Source organism: Hippocampus bargibanti, linkage group LG08, assembly GCF_051943395.1.
Source record: "Hippocampus bargibanti isolate YZ-2025 linkage group LG08, ASM5194339v1, whole genome shotgun sequence".
Taxonomy (NCBI): Eukaryota; Metazoa; Chordata; class Actinopteri; order Syngnathiformes; family Syngnathidae; genus Hippocampus; species Hippocampus bargibanti.
The window spans coordinates 26,284,529-26,305,678 of NC_142741.1; the positions used below are offsets into that span (position 1 = coordinate 26,284,529).

Genomic DNA, 21,150 nt, shown 5'->3' on the forward strand with positions numbered 1-21,150 from the left:
GGAACCGGGGCTTAATTAGCGACTCTTGGCTGACCTTGCTATTTGAACTTTGCTTTAGATCGTCAATTGTGGCTCATCAATTTGGATGTTAATGAACACCAGAGGCTACGGGACGGAATGAATGAATGAATGAATGGTGCAATTGTCTGGAGAGACAGACGGCTTCCCGGGGAAGCGTCGAAATGACCGCTAGCTGCGTTGACTTCACGCTGACATCAAAATCAAGAAGCCAACACGCCCGCACTCGTCATCACCCAACTTTCCGCCACATATGACGGCTCGTCACAGAGGTGCTACTTTTAACGCTCGTGCTGTCTTCAGGTATTACATTCCGAATTTTAGACAATCTCGAGTGCACAAATGCTTCCTAAAAAACTATTCCGCACGTTGATTTTACAATGTGACGAATGGTGATCAACCTATCAAGCACCGCCCCTTCCTTTGTCTCCCCGAGAACATTCCATTCTGGTAGCTCTTGTCATGAGCCAGTTGACAGCGGGGCGGGGCCTCCGTTCCCGCCGCTCGCCAGCTGCTGTCAATTCCCTCCTCATTAACTGTGGACATTTAAACCCGACGCTGGCATCCACCCAGCGTCGGAAGATACTTCGCCTTACGCCAAGCTAGTACGTGGAACTTGTTACCAGTACGTTATTTGCTTCGCCCGAGGAATGATTTTAGCCACGAACGCGTTTGTTGTTTGCACCGCGTCGTAGGTTGTTTTGCACCCTCGTGTGCCACTTTATTTTCTTGGTTAGTGTGGTTGGGTGGATTGCCGCCACTCACCCACTAACATTGTCAGTTGTCATTTTGAGTTTGTTTCACGAGTTGTTACCGGGTCCGCGTATTTTCGGACCCGCGCTTTATGTTAATAAATCCTTTGCCGGTACCCACGCCTCTGTCCTGCTCTACGATCCACCGCCTATACCACACGTTCCTGCTCGCCAGCTACCACTGTCGCCGCCGGAACGTGACAGAATCTTCCGACCAACATGGATCCTGCGGACAGTAACCGAATCTTCTCCGTCCTCGCTCAGCAGGCGGAGCAGCTCGGCCAAGTGGTGCCCGCCATCGCGGAGATCCGCCGCGACATCACCCGGTTAGCCCAACGGGTAGATAGACTTGAGGCCAGCGGCGCCTTCGTCGCGGGGGCCGTCCCTCCCCAGACTTTGAGCCGCGAACCCAACATCCCACATCCCACCCGTTACGGAGGGGAGCCCGGGCGCTGCGCGCAATTCCTGCTGCAGTGCTCCATAGTTTTCGACCAGCAACCCTCCGTATACACCACGGACGCGGCCAAAGTGGCTTACGTCACCAGCCTGCTTGCCGGACCCGCAGCCGCTTGGGCGTTGGCCGTCTGGGAATCTCGGCCGGAGCTCCGAGCCTCCTTCCCGGACTTCGTCGCCGAGTTACGGCAGGTTTTCCATCTCCCGGTGAGTGGGCAGGCAGCGGAGTCCCAGCTGTGGACCTGCCAGCAGGGTAGCCGATCGGCGGCGGAGTATTCCGTCGCCTTCCGCGTCCTGGCTGCCGCCAGCGGGTACGACGACCGTGCGCTGCGAGGGATGTTTCGGCGCGGGCTCAGCGCGGCGTTGAAAGACGAGCTGGCTACCCGCGACGAGTGCTCCAGCCTTCGCGAGCTGATCTCCCTCACGCTGCAGCTGGACAACCGGATGCGAGACAGGGCCCGGGAGCGGGCTGCCCAGGCAAAACTCGAGCCGCCAGCAGGGACCCGAGGGGGTGCCCGGACCTTTCCGCGTGGGGGGCACGCGGCCGTGGAGCCGATGGAGATGGGGGTCGAAAGGGCCGTTGAGCGGGCGCCGGAGCGACGCAACACCGGCCCGGCATGCCAGCTCTGCGGCAAGTTGGGTCATCTAGCCCCGGACTGTCCCAGTTGGGAGCTTCCCGGAAAGACCCCCAGTGACTGCAAGTTACCCCGTCCACACAAGCAACGGGTTCCCTTAAGGTCCGCGGGGGGGTTCACGTCGCGGAGACTGGAGCTGGATGCCGTTATACACGGTCCCACCAGGACAATGTCCGTTCGGGCCTTAGTGGACTCGGGGGCCGACGGCTGTTTTATAGACCCGCGCGTCGTGTCGGCGTTGGGGTGTCGGGTTGTTCAGCTGGGGGCGAGTCGGAGCATACTCGATCTCGACGGTCGGTTACTCGCCGAGGTTACGCAAGAAACCGTGCCGCTTCGACTCGTACTCTCGGGCAATCACGTGGAAAACCGGCGGTTTTTCGTGATGCGTTCACGCTCGGTTCCCATCGTGCTCGGGTTACCTTGGCTGGGGACCCACAATCCGGCCATTTCGTGGGACGGACCTACCATTCAGGGGTGGAGCCCCCTCTGCTACGCTCACTGCCTCCGGTCGGCCGCGGGTGGGCCGGCACCATCTCACAGCTACCCTAGGGAGGAGATTAGCCTAGAGGGGGTGCCGCCCTGTTACCACGACTTACGACAGGCGTTCAGCAAGGACCGCGCCCTGTCGTTACCACCGCACCGTCCCTATGATTGCGCCATTGACATTCAGCCCAACGCTCCGTTTCCCAGTTCTCGTCTGTACAACGTTTCCCAACCCGAACAACAGGCTCTCCGGGACTACATTGACTCTTCGCTCGCGGCCGGGCTCATTCGGCCATCACGGTCACCTCTGGGAGCGGGGTTCTTTTTTATCACTAAAAAGGATAAATCGTTGCGTCCGTGCGTGGACTATCGGGGACTCAACGAAATAACTATAAAGAACAAATACCCGCTCCCACTGATTGACTCCGCCTTCGCGTCCCTCCAGGCCGCGACCATCTTCACTAGACTGGACCTCCGGAGCGCTTATCATCTTGTTCGGGTCAAAGAGGGGGATGAATGGAAGACCGCATTTAAGACACCTCTGGGACACTTCGAGTACTTGGTGATGCCGTTTGGTCTCACCAATGCACCCGCTGTGTTCCAGAACCTCATTAATGATGTCTTGAGGGATTTTCTGAATATTTTCTGTTTTGTGTATTTGGACGACATTTTAATTTTTTCAGAGTCCCTTGAGGCACATCGCCAGCACGTCCGGCTAGTTCTGCAGCGGCTGCTGCAGAATCGACTATACGTCAAGGCCGAGAAATGTGAATTCCACACCTCCTCCTTATCCTTCCTGGGCTTCATCGTGGAGCGGGGGCAGATCCGGGCTGACCCAGCCAAGACCGAAGCGGTAGTAGAATGGCCCACACCTACCTCTCGCAAGCAGTTACAACGCTTCCTGGGGTTCGCCAACTTCTACCGCCGCTTCATCCGGGACTACAGCCGGAAAGCCCTCCCCCTCACCCAACTCACCTCCACTAAGACCCCGTTCAGGTGGACGAGAGAAGCGGACGCCGCGTTCCGGCTGCTGAGAGAGGCTTTCTCTCACCCCCCAGTTCTCCGCCATCCAGACCCCAACGGCGCGTTCATTGTGGAGGTAGACGCCTCGGACTCAGGTGTTGGGGCAGTACTCTCCCAACGCTCCTCAGTCGACCAGCAGCTCCACCCCTGCGCCTTCTTCTCCCGCCGCCTCAGCTCCGCCGAAGCCAACTACGACGTGGGCAACAGGGAGCTGCTCGCCGTCGTATTGGCTCTTCAGGAGTGGAGGCACTGGCTCGAAGGGGCGAAGGAGCCGTTCACCGTGCTTACGGACCATAAGAACTTGGCGGTCATCCGGGCCGCCAAGAGGCTGAACGCACGCCAGGCACGGTGGGCGCTGTTCTTAACACGCTTCTCCTTCACCCTAACCTACTGTCCAGGAACAAAGAACACCAAGCCCGACGCCCTCTCGCGGATCCACGAGCCAGCAGACAGGGAAGACCTTGCGGAACCCATCCTGCCCGGCCGCCAGATCATGGGGGCGCTCCAGTGGGAGGTCGAACGGAGGGTCATGGAATCATTAAAAGGTACCCCGACTCCCGAGAAGTGTCCCACAGGCAGACTGTTCGTTCCCCAGTCGCTGCGCTCGGAGGTGCTCCAGTGGGGGCACGCATCCAAGGTGGCGTGTCACCCAGGGGTGAGCCGCACCGAGCACCTCGTCTCCCAGCGATTCTGGTGGCCGCGGCTCCGCGACGACGTGGCGGACTTTGTTAAGGCCTGCCCGGAGTGCGCCTGTGGCAAGGTCTCCCATCAGCCTCCGGCAGGACTGCTCCGTCCCCTACCTGTCCCCCCGCGCCCTTGGTCCCACATATCAGTGGATTTCATCACCGGCCTCCCCCCATCCCGTGGTAAGACGGTCATTCTCACGATAGTGGACCGGTTTTCTAAGTCGGCACACTTCGTGCCGTTGACCAAGTTGCCGTCCGCCATTGAGACGGCGACACTATTGGTCAAACACGTCGTCCGTCTCCACGGGATCCCCACTGACATCGTGTCGGACCGAGGGCCCCAGTTCGTATCCCGGGTCTGGAAGCGTTTCTGCAGGTCCATGGGGGCGTCGGCCAGCCTGTCCTCCGGTTACCATCCACAGTCCAACGGCCAGACCGAGCGGAAGAACCAGGACCTGGAGGCGGCCCTGCGCTGCGTATGCCTTCATCGTCCCTCGGCCTGGTCCATCCATCTCCCGTGGGTGGAATATGCCCACAACACCCTGGTCTCCTCAGCCACAGGTCGGTCACCGTTTATGTCGGCTTATGGCTACCAGCCGCCGCTCTTTCCCACACAGGAAGGGGAGGTGGAGGTCCCGTCGATACAACACCATCTTCGGCGGGCCCATCGGGTATGGAGGGAGACCAGGGCAGCCCTATCACGTACGGCAGTCCGGAACCAGAGGGTCGCGGATCGCCGTCGCCGTTCCGCGCCAGCCTACCAGGTGGGCCAGAAGGTCTGGTTGTCCACAAGGGACCTACGGCTGGCCGGGACAACCCCCAAATTGGGTCCGCGTTTCGCGGGCCCCTTCACTGTGGAGGCCATCATTAACCCGGTCGCGGTCCGACTTCGGCTGCCCGCCTCCATGAAGATCCACCCGGTTTTCCATGTATCTCTCATCAAACCGGTGGAGTCCAGCCCCTTGGCCCCCCCTCTTGCCCAACCCCCCCCCCCGCGGATGGTGGACGGAGGACCGGCATACGCAGTGCGGGAGATCCTGGATTCACGCCGCAGGGGAAAGGGCATCCAGTACCTGGTCGACTGGGAGGGCTACGGACCGGAGGACCGTCAATGGGTTCCGCGAACCTGGATTCTGGACCCGTCGCTCCTGAGGGACTTCCACGAGGCTCACCCGTCGAAACCAGGCGGGCCGCCAGGAGGCGTCCGTTGAGGGGGGGGTACTGTCATGAGCCAGTTGACAGCGGGGCGGGGCCTCCGTTCCCGCCGCTCGCCAGCTGCTGTCAATTCCCTCCTCATTAACTGTGGACATTTAAACCCGACGCTGGCATCCACCCAGCGTCGGAAGATACTTCGCCTTACGCCAAGCTAGTACGTGGAACTTGTTACCAGTACGTTATTTGCTTCGCCCGAGGAATGATTTTAGCCACGAACGCGTTTGTTGTTTGCACCGCGTCGTAGGTTGTTTTGCACCCTCGTGTGCCACTTTATTTTCTTGGTTAGTGTGGTTGGGTGGATTGCCGCCACTCACCCACTAACATTGTCAGTTGTCATTTTGAGTTTGTTTCACGAGTTGTTACCGGGTCCGCGTATTTTCGGACCCGCGCTTTATGTTAATAAATCCTTTGCCGGTACCCACGCCTCTGTCCTGCTCTACGATCCACCGCCTATACCACACGTTCCTGCTCGCCAGCTACCACTGTCGCCGCCGGAACGTGACAGCTCTCGAGCTCGCAAAGTGACCTGGTGGTCTTGGACAATTTAATTAAAAGTACCGAATATACTGTTCGTGTTCACGCATCTCCATCCGAGATGATAACAGGGGTCGAATATCATTCTCGCACCTGTGGGATTCCAACAACCCCCCGCTGCACTCTTTCTTCACTTTTCTCCATGTCTTCCTCCTCTCTCTCTCTCTCTCTCTCTCTCTCTCTCTCTCTCTCTCTCTCTCTCTCTCTCTCTTTTCCTTTCTGTATTTCTCTCGATGGGAATGCTGATGGTAAACCTTACCGTACTCTGATTAAAAGGAATGGTCTCAGCTGGGGGAAACACGGAGCGATGCTCCCGTGACAGCTTGGGATGCCGCCTTTGGATTGGCTGCTTGATGTATAATTCAGGTTAGAAGCGAGATCTTAATAAGGCGGGATAATCGTGTTGACAAGTCTTTCGGCAAAGATGGGGAAAAAAATAAAAATGCTGGATTGTGTGAAAATGTTTGGGATTTTCAATGCTGAAATATTGGATGTTGTTTTTTGTTTCATGGCAACATGCATTCTGTCGAAAGCGAAAACAAACATGGCCACCTGTTGGTCTCTCAGCCTTGAATTTTCCATCTTTGTCCTAATTTTGGTCTTGACTCCACAAGCCTTGTTAGCAACGTCTCAGTCAATCTTGTCGATTTCTCAAATATTTTAATCTTGACTTGGTCTTGATGGTGGCGGTCTTCCTTCATTCGCTTCCTATTGACCTTTCAGCCAACAGCAGCGCCGTCTCCAAGAATTGACCTTTAAATTGGGCTCAGGGATCACAACAAAACTGGTGCAGAACCTTTCACAGACCAAAACAATGTCCTTGGACATCAAGACGTCAAATTTACTTACGAAACCATACATTACAGTCGATTAGATGAGCCTTTATTTGTCTCGCTGTGGAGAAATTTACATTTTACACACAGCAAAAACAAAATACAGGAGCTAGTGTAAAGGCAGCCACTCTCGTGGCGCCATCTCCAAATAATGTGACTCAACACAAAAGACACACACAATCTTTAGCACTGACTGCGCCCTCTTTGTTGAAGAGAAGCAGTTCTAGATGAAAGAAGGTCAAAGCGTCTTTTTCACCAGTAGATCTGGGACGTCATGATGGAATGTGCACATATGCTACAAGCTAAATGTTGAAAACAAAGACGAAGCTGTAGCATCCATTGACGAAAAGAGATTGTCTCACATCTCCTGTCCCACGTACTGTAAATCCGCTTCAATTCCAAGCCGCCACGTATTTTATTTATATAGCACTTTAACAGCAGCTGAAGCTGGAACAAAGTGCTTAACATGGACAGCTATCATAGACAGGAAATAAAGCAGTGACAAAGGCAGGAAGAAGCACCAGGGAGTAAAACAAAGATCAAGTCGGAATCATGCGGAGTCGAATGCTAACGAGTACTAGTGAGTTTTGAGACTGGTTTTGAAGCCTCCATTTAGTTTTTGCCACATCTCATAATGTCTGCTCAGCAGACTTGAGGTGGCGGGAAGATGTGTAGAGCGCAGAGGTAAGGAGGAGCGAGGCCATTTCAAGATTTGAAAACAAATGAGATCTCGAAAAGTACTCTAAAATGTATAGGGATGGCAGAGTAGGTGTTACCGTATATGCTCCCTCTTACGAGTACCATTTAAGAGGTGAGCAGCAGCATTCCGGACCAGCTGGTTCCGCTTCATGGAGGATTGGCTTACATGGCATCACGCGCATGCGTGCACCCTTGAAATCTCCTGTCCCACGGGCCATTGTGCTTGGAATCCACCAATATTTGACCTCACTTGTCAATGGATGCCAAACGGTAAAACATCTGCCGAAGACACCAATCAACTTGTTTTTTCTTCCTCTGGAGGATTTTTGACTGACTCTTGTCAGCGACTTGGATTTCTCCTCGCAGCTCATGCGCCACGGTGCTCCTTGGCTTCTTTCCAAATGGCTTTTTCGGCACGTAAGCCGATGCGTCATGTCGGCATCTTCGCCCCACGCCGGCCGACTTGCTTCCTTCCCGCTTTTCTTTCATGCCGCCGCGCACGCTGGCGAGGTTTGCTACCTGTAATACCGTCAAAGCCTCCGAGGTAGCTAGTTGGTGAGCCGCGGCGAGATAGAGAGAGAGAGCGAAAAAGAACGGAGATCCCTGTTGAAATATTCAGCAATGCTTCGGAAGAGGGAAAAAAAGAAGATGGCGCCTTCTGAATGTTTTGCTTGCTTGTCGCTGTATTTTTAAGGCGGCTGCTTAAAGGCCTTGACAAATTGAGCTGATTTGAGTCCATGGGCTTTGAAGCAAGAAGCGTTTTTTCTACCTGATGTTGCAGTCTTTTAATAATTAACGCTCTCCGCTGCCTCAACGGGAGCTGCGGACGGCAAAGACTCGGCAGTTTCACGCTTGTAATAACTCCCTTTGGACCAAATTCCTGAGGGGCGCTCCTCCTTTCTCCGTCCTATGCACCCACTCAAAGAACTGCCACCACATGTCAGGCCGACATTCAATACATGCTTGGGTGGCACAAATGAATGAATGAATGGATGAATGTATATATATATATAAATTATATATATATATATATATATATATATCGATATATATATATATACATGTCAGTGTTATTGATTTTGAAATGTACACGCGCCTCGTCATTGCGCTTGGACTGCTATCCTTTTCAACTCTTTTTATTTCTCCAACTAAAAACCGAATACAGCTCAATTAAAAATCTAAACGGCAGATTTCGATGCTGCCACGGCGCTTGACCAAAAATAATTGCACTGTATGTGGTGTCAGATAAAGTTTGATGAAAGCGCGTTTGAAATAGACAGCGGCAGACTTTGTTGCCAGAATCACTTTGTCTGCTTGTTTTCACTCCTTTTTACTTTTGATTTGGTGCTTCTATCTTTCGCACCAGCTTTTTTTTTTTTTTCACAACCTGATACTATCCTAAAACAACAGTTTATTTTCATCCATACTTGGAAAAGTGGGACATGATACTCATTCAAGATTTTGAGTTTTCACAATAAAACGCGTGCTTTTGTAGTGGGCCGTGGGAGTTGATCAAGGCAGTCAGGTTTGTCCTGTGAGTCGCCAGGAAGTTCATTTTTTTTTTTTTTTTGAGGTGGAGGTGGATTTTTGTCCCGGTTATATTTTGCGCATGCCAGGCAACTTTCAGGATCCTCCTCGCACCTTGAAAGGAAAGCAGTGTGGAGGCAGGCAAGCCCTGACGTCCTTCCTGAGCGCTGCACGCTGCTTACACAACAACATGGCTCCGCATTTGCACGTCCGCATACGACGTCACCAATTTGAAAATGAACTGCTTTACATCCTCATTCCACATTTTCAATACTGTTTCAAAAATGAGCCAGCTGCAAGTTTTCCCACTACAAAAGGAAAAACTGCTCTCTGTTAGTTTTTGAGGCATTAAATCCCGTACAAGACCGTCGTCCTTAATCTGAAAGCCCAAATCACATGACAGGAATCGTGTTGAGGTGGGAAATTAGCCTGGATTGGACTTGCCTTTATTAGTCTCGCAGTGGAGAAATTTCCATTTGACAGCAGCAAAGTGATGACAGGAATGAAAGTGGAAAAACAAAATAAAGGCGCTGCTGGAAAGGCAGCCACTCTCGCTTGTTGCTTGCGTATCAACGTCTCTCTATCTAAACTCGCGCCATCGTTCTCTTGTTCTCCCGTGTTTGTAGTTTTCATGTAAGTAGTGTTCTTGATTTTAGAAGAAAAATTGGTTTGTATCATACACGTTTTGGTCATCTTATCTGTTTGTACCTTTTGCAAGCGCTTTTGGTTCATTCAGGGCCAGATGATGTGTAAAAATGTGCGCACTCCAGTGCCAGGGTTTTTGTCGTGATCAATTTGTACAGACAGATGCAGTAACTTTAGATTGCTTCCATTTTTGAAAAATGACCAGATTTTGTTTTATCTGTCGACATGACTAATGAATGTTCAAATCTGAAGTGAAGAATAATGCCAGTTATTGTGGTTTACGTAGGACGATTGGAAATGTTGCTTGGGACTTTAACACAAGTTTGATGTGCTTTCGCTGTCTGAATAAAATGACTTGGTGGACCAGATTTGGACCCCGGGCCTTGACTTTGACACCGGTGCTCTCTGGCATCAAGCCTTACCTGGATCATTCCAGATTGCTCCAGCTGAATGAGATTGAGGCACCGCCAGATGGATTTCTAGTTCCCTGGGCATGTGCGAGGATGTCATTGTGTTCCATTCATGAATAGGAGACAATGAAGTAATCGAAGGCGAATCATTGTCGGTGGCGAGGGCCGATACGTGAGGTGTGCACAATTATTTGTGACCTGCTGATAAAATGAGGCTACCCGCCTACATCGTCTGCCACCGGTGATTCGGGAATTTCAAATGTGACCACAATTTGTGTACAAGGCGCAGGGTCGTCGTCTTTTGTAGAAAATCAAGGCTTTTCAATGTGAAATGTCATAACGCATGATCGTTTGTTATGATCACGTGATCCTCGCGTCTTCCATTTTGAATGCTTTTCGTTTCACGACCGTTTGACGCTCGTAACTCGGATGTTACCCGGATACGGAAAAATACGCTAGTTAAAAACGTTGCCGATGATTACGGCTTAAAATGTCCATTTTGAATATTTCATCTCAAATTGTCTCGACCAAATGTAAAAAAAGTCCATGACACGTTCACTTTTTTTTTTTTTAACTCATTCGCTGACATTCACAAATTTAATGTGGAATTGAAAATATGACAGAGCGCCATTCCCAACGCTTGGATGCCGATAAAGCGCTGGCCGTGGCCTCTGGAAAGTTTTTTTCTTTGCCGCAAAGGCGCGCTATTTCCCATTTTGCCATGTTAGTGCTTTGTTCCAACTTTAGCGGTTGTTAAAGCGCTATAGAAATCAATTTGTATTGTATTTTGTACAGCCGCCCCCATTTCAAACTTGGATAACCCCAGACTATAGAACTTAGGTATTGACTCTTATTTTCTGAAGAAACAAGGGAGTCTGAGGTTTCTAACGCTGCGTTGAATGTTTATCTCGTCCTAAATTCTGTGACAATGACAAAAACCCTGGCACTGGAGTGGACGCATTTTTGCACATGGTCTGGCAGCGAATGAGTGAAATATGTTGTCATGGATGCCTCTACCAGTTTACCAACACCCAGTGTCACCTGCTTCACTACGATAAAACATTTGTCGTGTCCGTGAGATTTTCGAAAGAAAATGTCTTATTTATGATTCCATAATAAGAATAATAAATGAGAAAAGTAAATGTATAAATGGGACGATGATGTCAGTGAACAGAGGGTGGTCTTCCTGCGGCAGCTGCGCGCGTTGGAGTCGGCAGTCACGACCAATGACGACGCTCAGGCGCGTCCACAAAGAGCCGTCCATCCTCACCTCCCCCGCGCTCCATCTGGACACACTTGCGCCGCTGCTTGGAGACGGCGCCTCGTGTGCTTCCGTCAGCAAGGATGGCGCTGAAACTAGCGTGCTAACGTTGTGAGCGGCTTCTTTCGTCTTAGGCAGCTAGCTTCTTTAAAAGCTCTTCTTTCTCACCGGCAGTAATTCATGCCTCTGTCACATCTTAAGTCGATGACTGTAATGCGCTTCACCTTGGAGTCCGGCGATCCTCCGTGAAGTGTCTCCAGCTGGTCCAGAAGGCTGCTGCTCGCCTCTTGACTGGTACTCGTAAGAGGGAGCATACATCCTATTCTGGCGTCCTTTCACTGGCCTTTTCCTTATACATTTTTGAGTTCTTTTCAAGATCTTATTTGTCTTGAAATCTTGAAATGACCTCCCTCCGCCTTTCAGTACTTTTGCTGTTTTGGGACCAAAAAAGACCCCACCATAGGCTAGTGTGCGTTTGTGTGACTTAGCGTACCAGTACGCTAAATCGACCATGGCTACGGTTGCTAAGGCTGTGTTGTCTAAGCAATGCTCTCAGGCAATAGATGAGGTTGAAAAACGTCTGTTGATTTGGATGAACGAAAAGCAGCTAGCAGTGGACAGTGTGAGTGAGTGTATTATCGCCAACAAAGCACAGCAACTTCACTCGGATATCGTCAAGAGGCCACTACATCAACGACCATCACAAAGATCAATAAAATGACTTTATTATACAGTACAGTTTATTTCTTTAATTACAATACAATAGCACATTATTATACATAAAATAAGGTCTATTTTGTGTCATTTTAAGGCTTATTTAGTAGAAAATGATGTTTTATGGGGACCTGGGAACGGATTATTCTCATTTTTAATGGTTTCTTATGGGAAATAAATGTTCGGAAAACAAACTTTTTGCCTTTCGCGCATTTTCTGGGAACCAATGAAGTTTGTGAGCTGAGGTATTGTGGAAAATAAATGGATGGACACCTTGATCAATTCGTAGATGGATAACAAAAGCACAAATAACATTTCTAAAATGACTGGTTTGAGACGTGGACGGGCGATAAGTGAACGGGAGGAGGATAAATGCAGATGAAGAGAATGATGGATGGAAAAAAAAGGGTCAGATAGATTATGTTTCGAGATCTGTTGATGACTCCATGAGAGAAATCAAGCAAGCGCATGGATGAGTGATGATGAAAAAGGATGCAGCGGCGGTGGGATAGCGCGCCGATGGTAGGTGACGGGCACTAGGACCATGGGCAGACTGGTCGCACCGCAACCATAGAGGCTACGGAGGAGGAATGCGCCCCTCCCCCCCTGCACAACACCACCACGTCCACCCCCGTTTCTCATCCTCTTCCCTTCTCTCTCTCTCTCTCGCCCATCCTTCTTGGATGTGAGCATTTTCCTGCGTGCCTTCATTTGCCGCCTCGTCTCCCTGCGCTTGCAGCGTGGACGCACGAGGAGCGCAGCGCCGTCTGGGATGGCCGACGATTAGAACCTTTGCCTCCAAAAAAGTCATCAGGAGGAAGAGAAGGGAAGGAAGGGAAGGGGGTGACTCTTGGGAATCTTCAGCTCCATCCCTTGGTTACCCCAACCTCCTTGATTTTTTTTTTTGTTTTTGTTTTAACACATTGAAATATTGGGCTTAAAGACGCACTCGTCGTGCTTTTCCTCTTCCGTCCTTCAATTGGGATTATTTGGGAGTGAATGGCTGATTTGATGTCCCGTCCGTCCGTGCGTCCGTCCGTCCATTTGATGGAACACCTTTTCCTGTCGGAGTTGTCATGTCCAAAGAAGACGTATCCTCTTATTGACTAACTGACTGGGAAAAGCTCTCCGGGGATTTTTTTCAAACATTTTCTTCTTTTGGGAATCCAGTTGAAGGTAAGCCACTTTATGCACCCCCCTCCCCCTCCTCAAATATCTCCCCCCCTCCCCCAATCCGCCTTAAAGTTTGCACTTTGATTCTGTGAATGGACTAATACACCTTACAGTGATGACAACAGCAAGTTATGGCAAAAAATCTAAGCTAATATTGCCGGATCCCCGCCCCCCCCCACACCCCCTTTTTGTTTCTGTCGCAGTGTCTCTTTTGGAATGTACCTCTTTGTCTCGCGGCTCTTTTGCCAGCTTAACCGCTGAAGCCATCTGCAGTGCAGGCACACACACACACACACACGTAGAGAAAGGGGCTTTAGATAAAGATGTAATAGAAAGCGACGCTGTCCCTTTAAGACTATTAAAAAAACACCATCATAAGTCATAATAAAAACCACGCGATGGCACTTTTATTGCTAATGAAATCCGAGGCAACTTTACAATTTTATTGGGTGTACAACAACTTCTCCTGATGCACAGTCGCAGTGTTATTGAGGTTGGGGGGAGGGAGGGGGCGAAGCAATTGACTGACTATCTTAACATGCGCACACGACCCTGCACAAGATCTAAAAACTTGCACCTGCAATATATGTCGCTTGTCAGGTTCTTCTATGCTAAGCCCCTTTTAGCAGGAAGTGGCTGCCAACTTGCCGTCAATCGAAATGACGCAGGATTACAGCTTTCCATTTGGCGATTAGAAATTCAGTCGGGGCTACCCCAGTTGAATCAAAAAAGAACACAAATCCATCGCTTCCTTCATCTATTGATCTCTGTGTGTGTACGTGTGTTGTTTGGTTGTGCCAAACATTGGCAGGTAGGAAAAGGAGAGCAAGGTTGACATTCTTGAAGGAAAAACAAAAAGACTCTTACTAGTCGTGCTAGTGAATTATAGCGAAAAGCGTAAAGTACATGTTGTACTTTATGCAAAAAGGGGAAAGGCATACTTAACTCGCCCACGGCAGCACATTGGCCGTCAGTTATGCTTGTAGTAATCATTGTTTTTCCGAATAAGCAGAAAATATGGTGTCCCTCAAGGGTCAAAAGAGGACGCAAATGAGTTTGGGCTTGTGCATGTTGAACCTCACCAAAGGCCCAAAAGTCTGTCTGTTTTAATAGTCAAAGTAGGGGCAGTTGAAATTGGAAGTATGTATGTATGAAGGTCAAAACCGGGGTCACTATTGCGACCTTATAAAGTCTGCCATTCAAAATGTATTCGGAAATGGAAAATATGATTCAAAGTCCCATTCCCGAATTTGTTGGAACTTTGTTGGTGCCGATAAAGCGTTGGCCTTGTCTCATGTAAGCAGTCATTATTTTTTACTTCAAATTTGAAAACGACGTATTCATTCATTTGTTGTGCGCTCGAGATGTAAAATGCCACTTGGATTCAACATTTGAATGGCTTCCCCAAATTCAGAACGCCCCCCCGAGAGGAACCTGTAACTACAATGTGGCCCGCGGCAAAAAATGACTTTGACACTCTTGATCTAAGGGGTTGGATTGGAGCAGCAGTAGTAGAAGAAGAAACAGTGTCATGGTGGCCATGTCAGCCATTTTGTTTTGTACTAGCAAAAAGCATGATGATCCTTAGAGGTCGAGAAGGGTTCGTCACTCAAAACTTTGACCTGCTTTTACATGTAAACATTTACGGTCGTATTACTGGTTGTTACTAAGTAGTAATGGTGGTAATATAATGGTAATAGTGTGCTGTACATAAAAGTGCGTGAATGTAGCATGTAAACACAACACGGTTGTTGTCCATTGAATTTGGCCTGAGGGAACCATTGTAGGTTTTTATGCAGCCGTTCAATCGTGTGAATGCTCAATGTCGATCGACCATCGTTTTACACAAATGATGTTACACACTAAATATTAGATCCTTTTTTTGTTGACGCTCTAGCCTTTCCATAGCATTGCTCCTTTTCTGCATGCATCATCAAAATGACTGCGACAAAAAGATCCAAAATGTATCCGTCTGTGTGTGTGTGTTTTTTTTGACACAATAACAATATAAAGCTTCTCAACGGCAGTGTGGCATCTGACCTTCATGGCGTGGTGTGATGTAAAAAATACTTCCCAGACAGTATTTGTGCTCATCTAAATATGATTTATGACAACGTGATAACATTCCAAACTCTATTTTTGTGTGTGAATTTAACACAGATGAGATGTCATTTAGTGGCGGGAGAGATGATTGTGTCAATCATCTGGAGAACTGTCCGTGGTGCTGAAACCGACAGCTCCTTTCTTCCAATCTTGCATATGGGGAGGATGTTTGACAACAAAGTCACTTGAAATATTTGGGCCTCATTCAAAGCACTCTTTTATTTACTTATTTGTTTATTTTGTGTGTGTGTGTGTGTTTTGTTGTGTTTTTTCACGCCGGTGAGATTCCCCCCCATCCATGCGGATTAGGCTAAAACGCTTCATACATATTTCATACGAGCCATCTTAATTATGACATCAATTTCTGTTGAAGCTCCACTCCGGCTTCTCTGCCGTGTTCCTCGCTAGGTCGTCGTTGAGCGTTTTCTTCGGATTTGCCAATCATCGGCTTAAAAAAGTCCAATGTTTATGCGTCGATTTCATGGGATGGATTGTGGATCAATTACGTCTTGAGCAATTCTTTGCTACAACTAGTGGAGGTGAACATGATGTCAGCTAGTCGGTCTACATTATTCAGAGACCCGAGGGTGACCAAATATGAGGCTCGCTCTCCATGATAACCCCCCCCCCCCCCCCCCGGCCCCTTTCATTGAATTGTGTGGCCGTCACCCCTCGCGTTGATTAAATTAGACTCGCTACTCGAAGGCCGTCCTGGGGAGAATTACGTGAATGGAGGGAGCAGTTGGACGGCGAGGGCGAGCGCGAACGCGGCCGCAGGCGGACAGCCGGCGGCGGTGGCAGCGAAAGGGGGCAACGCGCTCGGGGAGGGTCCCGCTGATCACGCGGCAGATTGGGAGCCCTCCCAGCCAACGTCTGTCGCTCGGCGCCTCGGGGGGAGGAGGCGGGCGGCTCGGCTCGGCTTGGCTAACCCACATGGACGAGCAACATTCACCAGACTCAAAACGCTTGATTTGGAAGTCACTTGTCGGTTGCTGACAAACTCATTGATTTCATTTTGTTTGTTCATTTTATATCTATTTTTTTGTTTTATATTTATTTTTGTTTTATTTATTTATTTTTGTTTTTATATGTATATTTTTATGATTTATTTATTTATTTTGTTTCTGATTATATATTTGTTTGTATATTCATGTATTTATATTTTTATATTTTTATTTATCTTTCTCAAAAATAGGAATGTGTGGAATCAAATTCTGAGAAAATGTTTATTGGATTCAATTGTTTTGTTTGGGGCTAATTTGTCATTTTTGGGCCATTCGCAACAGTCATCCTATTTGAAGCGTTCTTTCATCGTATTGACAACTTGTGATATTTAGACTTTTAGAAATGAAAACAACAGCTGAAGCCGATAATGGCTTTAACAACAGCTTCAGCTGTTGTTAAAGCGCTATATAAACCAAGATGTATGGATTGTATTGTATTGTACTCCAAATAGTTGACAACGATGACCTATTTTTCTAAGTTGACTGTGTGTGTGTTTCAAGAGCTGTCGTTTGGGAAAGCGACAATGTTCAACTTGTAGCCTTTTCTTCCCGAAATGATTCAACACGTTTCTACTTTTTTCCTGCATCAACATGAAGCAAACTCACGCGCGCGCGACGCAATCCAAACATTTTTGTCGTCCGTCGCGCTGCGGCAAATAAAAGCGCCGTCGCTTTCGATGGTTTAGGGCCGGCCGCTCTGACGCGGACCCTCGAGAGGCGGCTGGTGGGCTGAGCTCCCACTGAGGCAGATTGATATTTGTAATTTCAGAGAAGCCGTCACGCAGCGTCCTCCAGATGGAGAGTGCCGCAGAGGCGGCCGTTTAACACGCTTTGTTTAGGAATAATCATTTGGATGCGGGAGCTGAGGATTTGTTCATTTCCAGCCGCTGTGGCTTCCAGGGTCGAAAGCGCTCAATTATTGAGGAATGGGCGGCGCTAAAACAAAAATGGGGCTTGACGCCTGGGACGAAAAAAAAAAGGCCTCCTGGACCCTATCGGGATGGCGAGCGACGCTGAGCTCGTCACGCCTGTCCCTTCCTTGGTCTCCTCTCGACTTCCTTTGCTCTGATGTTTGTTTTGGCTTTTATCAAGTCGTCATCGTCACTCACTCGGGTGCATCGAGACGAGTCGGAGTGATTAAAGGCCCTCGGAAGAATCAAAGAGGAAACAAATCACGTCTCGGGCGGTTGAGGTATGGTTGACTTTATATGCCTCGTTAAATGCCAGCAGCTTATGATGTGAAACGCCGTCAAAAATCCCATTTGTGCGATGCAGCTTTGAGAAGAAGTCATCTACTCGATACAAATTGGAGAGAATCATCCATTTATTGGATGCCGTGAATTAGCTTTAGCCGCGTGAAGGTGATGCTTGATTAGTCGCGGCTTCAAGTGGAGCGCGGTACTTGGTTCTGACCACCGGAGGCACCCTTGATTCCCTTTACTATCAAATTCTGCGGGTCCCGCTCGGGTCAAATTTCACATGTCAACCAATAAGTCTGGCGTGGAGCGCCATTCCCGACTTTGTTTTGGTTTTTCTTGCGGGTGGTGCCGATAAAGCGCTGAGCAGACCTCTGCCATTGTTTTTCTCTTGCACGAGGGGGCAGCATTTTCCTTTTGTCCATGTTAGCGCTTTGTTACAGCTTCAGCGCTATCTGAATCAATATGTATGGATTGTATTGTATTTTGGACAGCCACCCACATTTCATGCTCAGATAATTTAGGATTTAACTCGATCTGATGAAATCTGATCAGATTTTCTGATGAAAGAAGAGTCGAAGGTTTCTTACGTTCAATTGAATGTTGATGTAGTCCGAAAAGTCAATATTCTGCGGATCCTGGAATTTGAGTTAAAAATGACAAAAACCCTGGCACTGCAGTGGACACATTTTTGCACGTGTCTGGTAGTGAATGGGTTAAGAAATACAATCAGGAAAGCTGTCTTCTGTTGATCAGTACACATATTAGCGCGCTAGTTGATGCGTAAGCTTACCGTTAGCGACTAACATTAGCGCTGGAATCCGGCTACCTCTGACTTCATACATCGTACATGTAACTGCGGCCATAAATCATTTCTTTCCCGTGGTTACATCCGATGATGTATTGTTACTTTGCTTAAGGTCCGCTCAGGTTAAGGCGAAGATCACGGCGACGCGCGTTAGTCGAGGCTGCACTGTATTTTCAGTCTACAATCAAAATGATGGAGAATTGGCTGCACTCGTCTCATATTTTTGGATGGCAGTGACATTTCATAAAGAATTGCAGAGTGTCTGAAGTGTGTGTCAATACGCCACCCACACGCATGACCTTGCAAAGCCTGCAGGCAAGTCAAACCCGATGGAGACGTTCTTTGTTTTTCCTTCCCGCGAACATAATACATACACAGTCAGTCTCAGGTAAAAAAAAAAAAACTTGAAAAACGTTGTGTTTTACAGGCCGTAATCTCTTAGAAACGCTAATTTCATCGCTGGTACAGGATGGGCCCGCAAAGCGACTCGCCACCGTGTTCCTTGGAGACGTCGCTTCTGAAAATCTCTGCGTTTGCAGTTCCTCGCCAGAAGCACGTCGCAATCACATTTGCTTGCGGCGGTGAAATATGAAGCCGCGGTCTCTCCAGGCGGATTGCGTGGCGAGTAAGGAGCCACCGGGGACTCCGTTTTCTCTTTGCCTCGTCAATCCGCGTCTGCAAGCATCTCCGATGGCCTCTGCGCTCAAGCTGTGAAGTCCCCAAAAAAGTCCAAATAGCAAACAGGCCACGCGAGATCCGGAGGCGACGTGAAGCGGGACAGAGAGGGCTCGCTGATGCTTGTGGACATTTCATTTGCTGTGTTTTCTGCCGCAACGAGTCTCCAGGGCTGCGCCAGGGCTGCGATAAACACGCCCGTGTGCTGAACAGCCATCTTTGAGGTCTACAAACGGATAGCGACTATTAGCTCCCTAGCGCTCCAATGACTGCGCCCCTAGTCCGAAAGCCACTCCGATTTTTTTTTTTCAACTACACAGAGAGAGAGTTGTCCTAAACGCTAAATTTTAAGTGCTTTGGACTCTCAAGCGAGGATGGCTTCTGTCTCCTTTGACGTATTCACCAAACTTGTTTCTTGGTGAATCGCCCGGCTAATGATGCATTAGCACAGGAAAATGGCCTTTTGGGGGTTCCGACTGAGCACAATTATCCGCAGGCTTGAGTATGTCCATATTTTGGGCATTTGATTGGAAATGCGACAGTTTCTGCCGCCAAGGGATCCAAAATAATAATCCTACAAATGCTATAAAGTCAAATGTCTAAGAATTGATCAAACAGGGTAGTGTGTCTGTCAAGCTCAAGATAAATAGGTCATGATAACCAACGCTCACTGTCACATTTCACTGTTGGTGAAATGTTTGAGGATACGTGGCAAGAAATTCCAAAGTAAATTCGTTGTTCTGCCATTGTAGTCTCCCATTTCCCGTTTAGTTGAAGTGACCGGAAGTGAAAACGGGACACCCCTCTTCACGCCCATGATTGCATTTTTCAAACGTCTCGTTCAAAGCCATGCATTCTTGCTGCATTTTCACACTTTTCCACCCCAAATCCTTCATAGATTCAATCACACTTTTGGACACCTTTTGGCAAACATTTGACACAAGTGAGGGCAGTGGCAAACATTGCTAAAATACTTTCTAGGCGGGCTATTTATTTATTTATTTATATGGTTGGTTGGTTATTTATTTACTTATTTACTTTTTATTTATTTACTTTTTTTATTCCCTTTATTCTTTCCATTTATTTTTATTCCATTGATTGATTGATTGATTTACTTATTTATTCTTTTTTATCTATTTATTTTTTTATTTTTCCGTTTGTTTTTGTCTTATCTATTTTTATTTTATTTATTTATTTTTTCTGTTTATTTTTTGCATTTATTTCTATTTTATTTTGTTGACACTTTTACATTTATTTATTTTATTGATTGATTGATGTATTTATTTATTGATTTATGTATTTATCATCATGCGTGTGAAGAGTGTTGAGAACGTGGCAGCGTTGGAGGCATCCGCTGTCTGTTGGTGTCGATCCGGCGTATGCCGCCCGTGTCTGCGTGGAGATGGTGAGTCGCAGGCCCAGTCACTCCCGTTGTTGGCCTGAGCCACGATCTGGCACCTCTCCTCCTCGTCCTCCATGCTAACACCTCCGGGCTAAAGCGTCTGGCTTTGCAGGATGTCAGATAAGGAACGCTCGGGTCTTACGCACTCCACCATGGGGAAAACGTTACCATTTGCCACACAAAAGGCGCTAAACACGGCGTTTCGGCAGAGGGCGAGGTGGAGGGAGCGCATACATACGCATTCATGCTGCCGTTTGCGTGCATGGTGTTGTAGGAAATCAATCCCAGAAGGCCGCGCTACCGTTTTTCGCCTCTTTCTGAGGCCAGCAGGAGTGCGGGAGCGCTTTGGCTCACACACTGTGACAAGACACCGAAAAAAAACAGACCTCCCCCAAGGACAAACTCTGAACCAAAGTGATGAGCATTTATCAATTTCTCGGATTGGAAATAACAAAGCGGTTCCTTTTCTCCCTTTTTTTTCCCCTTTCTGAATAATCCGAACTGGTAAAATATGTCATGGGTCGCTCTAGTGGCGCATTTCGTATAGTTTAAATAGTATCATCATCACTCAGTATGAACAAGCTTGAACCTTTGGGTGGGGGGCAAGTAACATGTCCTTTTTTATTATTATTTTTACTCTGGGATGCGCGAGACGACGAGGAAATTTGACAAACCATCACGGTGTAGGCAAAACAAGAAAATCTTCCATTGACCGCGTGTCTATAAAAGTGATTCCTTCACTCTGTTTCGCCTCAAAAAGCACTTGGCTCTTCAACTACCGCAATAATGAGCAAAATGTAATGATACGTAGCGTAGTAAACCCAAAGTGTGGGATTAATGTTATCATAAGACCCCGTAACATGCACGGTTTCACAATGGGGTTTGGTCGGAGATCGAAAAC

At 48.4% G+C, this 21,150-nt stretch overlaps 1 protein-coding gene across 3 annotated transcripts in view; it reads left to right on the forward strand.

Annotated features, from left to right (window-relative positions):
* Positions 1 to 21,150, forward strand: part of il1rapl1a (interleukin 1 receptor accessory protein-like 1a) — a 237,149-nt gene that overhangs the window by 58,048 nt on the left and 157,951 nt on the right. Inside the window, exon 1 of one of the 3 annotated variants that reach the window (XM_089003083.1) lies at positions 12,584 to 13,064. The exons of the other annotated variants lie outside the window; for them this stretch is intronic. The gene's annotated coding sequence lies outside the window, so the exon portion shown is untranslated. Of the gene's footprint in view, positions 1 to 12,583; positions 13,065 to 21,150 lie in introns of those variants that run through there. 3 annotated transcript variants of the gene reach the window in all.